Source organism: Dromiciops gliroides, chromosome 6 (assembly GCF_019393635.1).
Source record: "Dromiciops gliroides isolate mDroGli1 chromosome 6, mDroGli1.pri, whole genome shotgun sequence".
Taxonomy (NCBI): Eukaryota; Metazoa; Chordata; class Mammalia; order Microbiotheria; family Microbiotheriidae; genus Dromiciops; species Dromiciops gliroides.
In genome coordinates this window covers 148093586-148102448 of record NC_057866.1, presented here as the reverse complement: position 1 = coordinate 148102448, position 8863 = coordinate 148093586, and the positions used below count along the sequence as shown (strand labels likewise).

At 39.1% G+C, this 8863-nt stretch overlaps 1 pseudogene; it reads left to right on the top strand.

Annotated features, from left to right (window-relative positions):
• Nucleotides 1-323: 323 nt before the first annotated feature.
• Nucleotides 324-1201, top strand: LOC122730516 (annotated as a pseudogene).
• Nucleotides 1202-8863: the final 7662 nt, after the last annotated feature.

Sequence of the window (8863 nt, the reverse complement as noted above, 5' to 3'; positions counted from 1 at the left end):
TCTGTTTAATGATAAAGTCTTCTGTAAACTTGATATAGAAATATGAACTAAAAATGAATATTTATACTAAAAATGGTTATCCACCTTTCCAAAGTTTCAGAAATCACTCATCTTCTCCTTGTTTTGGTAACATAGAGTCAAACTCATTATGTGAGTAAATTATGTTTCTGTTGCTACCTTTGTTCTCAGTCTAATGAACTGTTTATTTGTCCATCTTCACAAGAAGCTATTAGATCGGCGGGCTGGCGGGAGGGCAGACAGGCAGGCACTGCAGGCCCAGTTGTGCTGCGGCCGCTGCGGCCTGTGCGTCCCCAGGTCCCGCCATGGAACCCGGGCCCCCAGCCATCCGCGACGGCTTGTTCCGGGAGACGTGCAGCCTGTGGCTGGGCCAGGCCATGTCCCTGCAGGTGGACGAGCTGCTCCACCACCAGCTCTCCCGCTACCAGGAGATCCTGGTATTCCGCACTAAGAGCTACGGCAACGTCCTGGTGCTGAATGGAGTCATTCAGTGCACAGTGAAGGATGAATTCTCATACCAGGAGATGATTGCCAACCTGCCCCTCTGCAGCCATCCCAGCCCATGAAAGGTGCTTATCACTGGTGGTGGGGACGGGGGCGTCCTTTGGGAGGTAGTGAAGCATCCATCTGTGGGGTCTGTGGTCCAGTGTGAGATTGATGAGGACGTGATCCAGATCTCTAAGAAGTATTTGCCGGGCATGGTCGTAGGTTACTCCAGTCCCAAGCTGACCTTGCACGTTCGAGATGGGTTTGAATTCATGCAACAGAACCAGGACACCTTCGATGTCATCATCACCGACTCCTCGGATCCCAGGGGTCCTGCCGAGAGTTTATTCAAAGGGTCTTATTACCAGCTGATGAAGACAGCGCTGAAAGATGACGGGATCCTCTGCTGTCAGGGTGAGTGCCAATGGTTGCATCTGGGCCTCATCAAGGAGATGCATCACTTCTGCAAGTCCCTGTTCCCTGTGGAATATGCCTATTGCACCATCCCCACCTGCCCTAGTGGCCAGATTGGCTTCATGCTCTGCATCAAGAATCCGAGCACTAACTTCTGGGACCCTGTGCAGCAGCTGACCCAGGAACAAGTAGAGAAAATGAACCTCAAATACTACAACTCAGACATCCACCACGGGTCCTTGGTGCTGCCCGAGTTTGCCGCAAGGCCCTGAGCGATGTGTGAGACCAGCAGGCCCACCTCAGCTTCTCCCAGGGACTTCAAAGCCACTAGCGCCCATTCCAGGGTGCCCCTCTTCCTGCTCTGAGGGCATCGCCTGGCACTCAGCACCCCCTCCCGACTGAGGACTTGCCCTTAGCCAGCCATCCCGCCCGTTGACCAAGTGTTACCAAACTCAGGTAGTGATCGAGAGGCTCCCCGTGCCATGCTCTGCTGGGCGGGTGAGGGGAGAGTACAACATGTCTGTGTCTGTAAAAAAAAAAAAAAAAAAAAAAGCAATTAGATCATCCAAAAAGTAGAATACTACTTCATTTACCCACTTATTTTAGATATCTGGTAACTTCATAAGTCAGAGCAAAAATTAACCCAAAAATTCAACACACACACACACACACAGAAATCAGTAGGAAAAGGAGAGGAGGGAGATTGTTTCCCACATGGGGACAGTCAGAGAAAATTCATTTTATAGGAAGACAAACCTAAGAAAGGAAAGGCTCATTACTACAAGATCAACCAAGAATCTTGATTTTTTGAGGGGGAGAGAGGGGCAGCACAATTCAATGAGTTCATTAACTATGGTCTATTCAGAACAGAAATGTTTCTGGCTTATGATATGTAAATTCTAGACAATATCCATACTTCCCCAGTTCTAGACTGGCAGAATATAAAAAAGGTGCTGAAAACTGTGAGATGACAAATCTGAAGTTTTAGCAATAACTTTCAGATTATTTGCATACATTAATGAACTAACCCTAAGGTGGTCCAAGATAGGAGTTGGTCTGCTTCCCCAACCACTCCCCTGCAAAAAAGACTATAAAAACCTCAGATTCATTCCCCCTGACTATTCTTCTATATCAATTGGGTCCATGCCACCCAGTGCTCCCAATTCTAATTTATGGTTACATGAGTGATATTCTTTACCTCTCTCTGTCTTCATCCTCTTCCTTATACTGCCTGTCTTCCTTTACCACCCCATCCTCTGTGCCCATGTCTTCTGCCTCTGTATTATCTCTCCCCACTTTTTGCTGCTTGCCTTTATGTCTTATTAAAGTCCCAGAAAGTACCCAAAGACCTAGGTGTGGCTGCCCAGGATTTCATAAATTATCAATTCACTTTTCTTGACATTAAATGCCAGACACATAGCTTTTCCAGGAGACCTAAATATATTCAAAATGTACTTAGAGCACCATATGTAAGAAATGATAGACATTTAGCATCTAAAATACAAAGGAAAAACAGAAAATCAATAAAGTATAACTGTATACTTTCTTATTCTGCATATATTGTATACTGTAATATTTAGACTATAGGAAGATATAAGTAAAATTTAAATTCATGGATAATGCGACTTATGGGGGGTTTATTGTTTGTTTTGTTTTGTTTTTGGCAGGGCAATGAGGGTTAAGTGACTTGCCCAAGGTTACACAGCTAGCAAGTGTCAAGTGTTTGAGGGAGGCCATATTTGAATTCAGGTCCTCCTGAACCCATGACCAGTGCTTTATCCACTTTGCCACCTAGCTGACCACAATTTATGTTTTGATAATGAGAAATAGTTCTGGTAAAATCTGAGAGACCACTCCCTCATACATTTTTGTTGTTGCTACATGGTTCATGCCCTAGTTTTGACTGTCCTTGTATGTACAAAGATATCATATGAAGTTTGTATCAAACAGAAACTGTAGAATTAACATCATTTTCACTTCTAATCTACCTACCTGAAAGGCAATTCATTTAGGAAACACAAAAACAAACATTTAAAAAAAAATTAAAATCATGTATATAACCATGTTAATCTATAGTTATAGTCTATATGTAACCAATGTAAGTGGTGATTGGGTAGGAGGGGAATTTTTACTTAGAAAAATGGAGACTAAAGGGCAATTAGATCATATCATCTTATAGATACAATGATCAAAGTCAGAAAGTTGACTTGAAGTATGCAATCAACCTTAATACACAAGAAGAGATTCTCCTCAGGTTCCAAAGTAAAACTGATTCTTCCAGCAAAATTTCACTAAGAGTAAATATCCTTTTCACCCCAATAGAATCCCAGAAGTGAGTTTCCTTAACAATTTATCTTAATGAGATTTAAATTTCCTCAACACAAGCAGAATTGAACCATACTTTCTATAACCCTATTTATTAATGATTATGATAAATAGCAACTCGTATTTCTATTATGTTTATAGCTTACTAAGTCTTCTTTTCACAATAACCTCATTTCCATAGTGCCTGTGTTCAATGTGTTCCATTTTACAGATGAGGAAAATAAATTTCATAAAAAAGAATTGATTTGCCAAAAGTCACAAAGCTGGATCATAGCTTCAAGTGGATCCTAACTCTTCTGACTCCAGATATCATATTCTCTCCTATTAACCCTTCCACAAAATCAACTCCAGGCAGTTGCAGTGGTTAATAACAACACCCCTCCTGGATCACTGTCTTATTGTGCAGGTGGGGCTTATGTAGCTCAATAGGACTATGAGCTATGCTGTGCAGGATTACCCAAGCAAGACAGGTCATAGTGGACATTTGTGACAAAAGGTGATCCACTAGAGGAGAAAATGGCCAAACATATATCTTCAGCTAACCAGCCAGTATCTTTGCCAAGAAAACCACATAGACAGTATTAAAATAATAAAAGATTTGACACTGGAAAATGGGCTTCTCAGTTGTCCAACACATTACCAGAAAAGAGTAGAGAACAGCTAAAAGTAGCTCCAGAAAGAATGAAGCAGCTAGGCCAATGTTTAAAGGAATATCAGCCTTGGATATATCTGGTCATGAAAGGAAAATCTGATGCTATAAAGATCAATGTTTCATAGGAACCTGGAATGTAATATAATATGAAACAAGGTAAGCTGGAGAGAGAGAGAGAGAGAGAGAGAGAGAGAGAGAGAGAGAGAGAGAGAGAGAGAGAGAGAGAGAGAGAGAGAGATTATTACATCTACTACTTTAGGAAAAATTCCTTAGAAGAAATAAAATAGCCCTCATAGTCAATACATGGGTGAGAATAACAGTACTGTGGTATACTATAAAAAATACAGAATGACATCTTAAACAGATATCTGATAAATAGATAATAGAATGATATCTGTTAAATCCACAGTCATCCATTCAACATCAGCATAATACAAATCTGTGATCTAAATACTAATGCCAAAGAGGCTAAAGTTGTTTAGTTCTATGAAGACTTACAAGATCTAGAAATGACACCAAAAAAAAAAAAAAGATATTATGTTCATTGTAGGAGATTGGAATGGTCAAATAGGAAATCAAAAGATAATTGGAATTAACAGGTAAGTTTGGCCTTGTACTACAAAATTAATCCGGGCAGAGACTAAAAGTTTTGTCAAGATAACTCACTAGTCATAGCAAACATTCTTTTGCAACAGCCCAAAAGGTGGATATCACCAGATGGTCAATATTAAAACCAAATGATAATGATATACTTTCCAGCCAATGGTGGAAAAGCTCTAGAAAGTCAAATAAAACAAGATCTGGAGATGAATGTGGTTCAAATTATGAGCTGCTTTTTGAAAAATTCAGTTGAAGAAAGTAGAGAAAACCATCAAATCATATAGCTATGACCTAAATAACATCACTTATGAATATAAAGTGGAAATAATTAATAGATTTAAGTTGTTAGATCTTGAAGATGGAGTGTCTGAAGAACTATGGACAGAGGCTTGCAATGTTGTATAAGAGACAACAACACAAAACATTCACATAGAAAAAGAAGAGCAAGAAAGATTTAAACCAAGGGCAGCTAGGTGGCGCAGTGGATAAAGCACCAGCCCTGGATTCAGTAGGACCTGATTTCAAATTCCGCCTCAGACACTTGACACTGTGTGACCCTGGGCAAATCACTTAACCCTCATTGCCTCGCAAAAAGATAAAAAGAAAGACTTTAACCTGAAATAAGAAAATGCTGGTGTCAAGCCCTGACTAGGGAAAGGGATTAGGAGGGATGGTAGATATTGTATCTACATATTTCTGTATAAGTCTCAATAGAGAAATGTAAATTAAGAAAAGAAGGTATGTTGATCACTTGGCAATGGATGGAAAATGAACAAAGTGCTCTTTTACCTTCTTAAAATGTGAGGGTAGGGCAACTAGGTGGAACAGTGGATAGAGCACTGGCCCTGGATTCACGAGGACCTGAGTTCAAATCTGGCCTCAGACACTTGACACTTACTAGCTGTGTGACACTGGGAAAGTCACTTAGCCCTCATTGCCCTGCAAAAAAAAAAAAAAAAAGTGAGGGTAACTTGGAAGAGCCTCAAGTTTGTTGGTTGGATCCTCTCTGGTGAACCTATGGGAAGAAATGGACAATAGACATTCATGGTAGCCATGAATGAGTTGCTATTTAAGTTATTAGAGGGAACATTCAAATTAATAAGACCACAGGTACTTTTGAGTTTTTAAGTACACAACCCTGGCTCCTGTCCACTTTTTCAGACTTATTGCTTAACTTTCTCTTCAAATAGCCTATCTTCTTTAGCCTACTCTGTACATGACATCCTATCTCATAACTCCATACCTTTCCATAGACTGGTCCTAATTCCTGGAATGCCCTTTTGACTTTAGCTACTCCATTTTTTCTCTTTCTTCTCTTTTTTGTATCCCTCCTTGAATTCATGCCTCGGCTAAGTTGGCCCCATATATGAGGAAGATCCTGACCCCAGAAGATGCCTTCCATGAACATATTAAAATCATTCAAGCTCATTTGAATGATTAAGAAAACTATCCTCACATTCCATATAACATTGAATATATGTAACCTAAGTAACAACGCCCATTTCTATGGGTCATTCTCTCCTCACTGGTGTACATCAGTGTTCTTTGCCTATGTGAAAGGAAGCAAGAGGGAGTAGTGAGATTAGATTGTTGTTGTTGTTTTTGTCAGTCTCTTCAGCTCTCAACTTTGAGAAAGAAGATAGGAGAGGCCAACAGCCCTGTGAGCCAAATTGAGGCAACGTCCTCTCTCTCTCTCTCTCTCTCTCTCTCTCTCTCTCTCTCTCTCTCTCTCTCTCTCTGTCTCTCTCTCTCTGTCTCTCTCTCTGTCTCTCTCACACACACACAAACACACACACACACATACACACATACACGTGCGTATTTATATAAATGTATGTCTCTCTCACACACACACACACACATACACACATACACGTACGTATTTATATAAATGTATGTCCAAATAAATCATGCCATATATGCACATGTATAAATCCAAATATGATTCAAACATGTGTATCCATGTACATCCATATACATGTGCATATGTACATACATATATATATATATATATATATTATATCTCTGTGTAAATATCCCTTATCTCCCTAGAATATAATGTCGTTTAGGGCAAGAAATATTTTTGTTTTTGTTGCTGTAACCCCACCACCTAGGACAGTGTAAGATACCTAGTAAATTACAAATATTTGCAGAATGAATTAATTACTTGCTTCTGTTGTTGCAATGTGTAACTTTAGGCAGTGAATTAGGTAGCCATATTTCTTTGAATTCATATATACTAGTTTGAAGCACTGGTAATCAGAAAAAAAGAGCATGAATGTGTTTTCATTTATATGTGGTTTATTAAAATACCTGATTTTCTTTTTTGCATTTAATTTTTATTCTCCTGTAATATCTTTATGAGTATAAAACTCCCTAAATCTTTTTCCCCCTTGGAAGCATACTCTTAATAAAAAGGCCTGCTATACAACAGATATATGACTAGTGGACTCGTAAATCCTCAGGTTAAAAGACACCTGTACTACTTTCCATGAACATCCTCTCCATCTCCAATTAGAACCTGTCTAGAAAATTGAAAAGAAAAATGCCTTCAAAGAAAGGCCCAGGCAGCCGCCAGAAAACATTTTTTCAATGGATCAGTATGACCTGAGGTAGTGAGACACAAAATGAGAAGACTTCAAAGGCCTGCAAAAGGTTGGGCTATAGAAAAAGGGTTTATAGATGTAAAGGGTAGAACAGCATGCTGAACAGTAGAGGTGAAGCATGCATTAGCCATAGACTGTGACATATAAAAAGCATTTAATCTATCAAAGATAGAGAGGCAAATTGTAACAATGAAGAGGAACACTACCTGCCAACTAAGAGGACTAGAGAGGAAGGCAAAATGGGATGGTTTGAAAAAGTCTGGGCAGCTATTAGAAAACAAAGTAAATTGAGAGCTTTTCTGTTACTTATGATCATAATGCAGAGGAAAGAGAAGAAAAAGAAGAAGAAAGAAAAGGTGGCATAATTGGCAAGGTTGACAGCTGTCTTACCCAAGCTGAAGATATAATGAGCTCAGAGAGTGATTTTTCCCCATTTTTGGTTTTTAAATCTGTTGGAGATAGCTATAATGGTTGAGGAAGTTAGGCCTGTGAGTGGGCTTATTAGCAATAGTAATGATGAAGGCAAATTTGCAGAAGAAGCTAAAGGATCCTGACAGTCTTCTATAAAACATCTCTAATATAACAAAAGTAATGTTAACTGAGATCAAATAGCACATAGGTATAGTGAAACTAAGAAAATGCCTTTGAAATTACTTATCATTGAGGGGCAGCAAGGTGGCACAATGGATAGAGCACCAGCCCTGGGATCAGGAGTACCTGAGTTCAAATCCGACCTCAGACACTTAACACTTACTAGCTGTGTGACCCTGGGCAAGTCACTTAACCCCAATTGCCCTGCAAAAAAAAAAAAAAAGAAAAGAAAGAGAAATTACTTATCATTTGTATGACATAATAAAAAAATAATCAAGCTCAATAAAGGAAAATATTTCCTTCAATAAAAATTTATTAACAGTTTGAACTAGTTAGGAGTATTCTCTACTTCCAACACACACATCATATTCTCCTACCTCCTTACCATTCCTCATTCCATTCCTGTATTTGGAATTCTATCCCTCCTATTTTGCATCAGTTGGATTCCTATACAGCCTTTAAAGGCTACATGAAGCATGACCTCCTACTGCATGCTTATTAAGTTTTTCTGGATTGAATTGGGTTTTTCATTCCGACGAAACACTTTATTTCATAACATTACATTATTTCAGACACAACACATAAGTGCTAGTATATTCTAGAGCCTACAGTATATTGGCAAAACTTCAATTAATTCATTTTTATATCCAGACAAGTATGAGAAAGTTCAGCATCCCTGGAGAGGGTGGTGTGGAAGCTCCAATTTGGAGTATGTGAGCAGGCTACAAAACATTTCCAAAGAGGAAATAAGGTGAATTGGACTATTAAGTATTATTTTAAAATCTGCAAGGTCAAAATAGAAGATGGGTTAGTGATGTGACAAGAGTGACAAATAAAAAATAAGCAGTTTTTATGAACCATTAATACCCTCCTAATGTCAAGATCCTTAGCATTTTGGGTGAACCCTCTGAGTTGGGCTTATGGGAGGATATGGGCAAGAGTCTGTCTGGGTGGGCAGGAATAAGTAAATTGTGATCTGCATTGGCATGAGTTCAGGCTTTAGTGACATCACAGATCCATTTAAGCATTTTATTATCTGTGTAAATAGTATTCCCCTTTTAGTAGAATGTAAGGTCTTTATCATTAGGGATTATTTTGCTTTATCCTGATATCCCTAGAACTTAGCATACTGCCCATGTAGAGTGTGAACTTAATGAATGTTTGTCAAAAT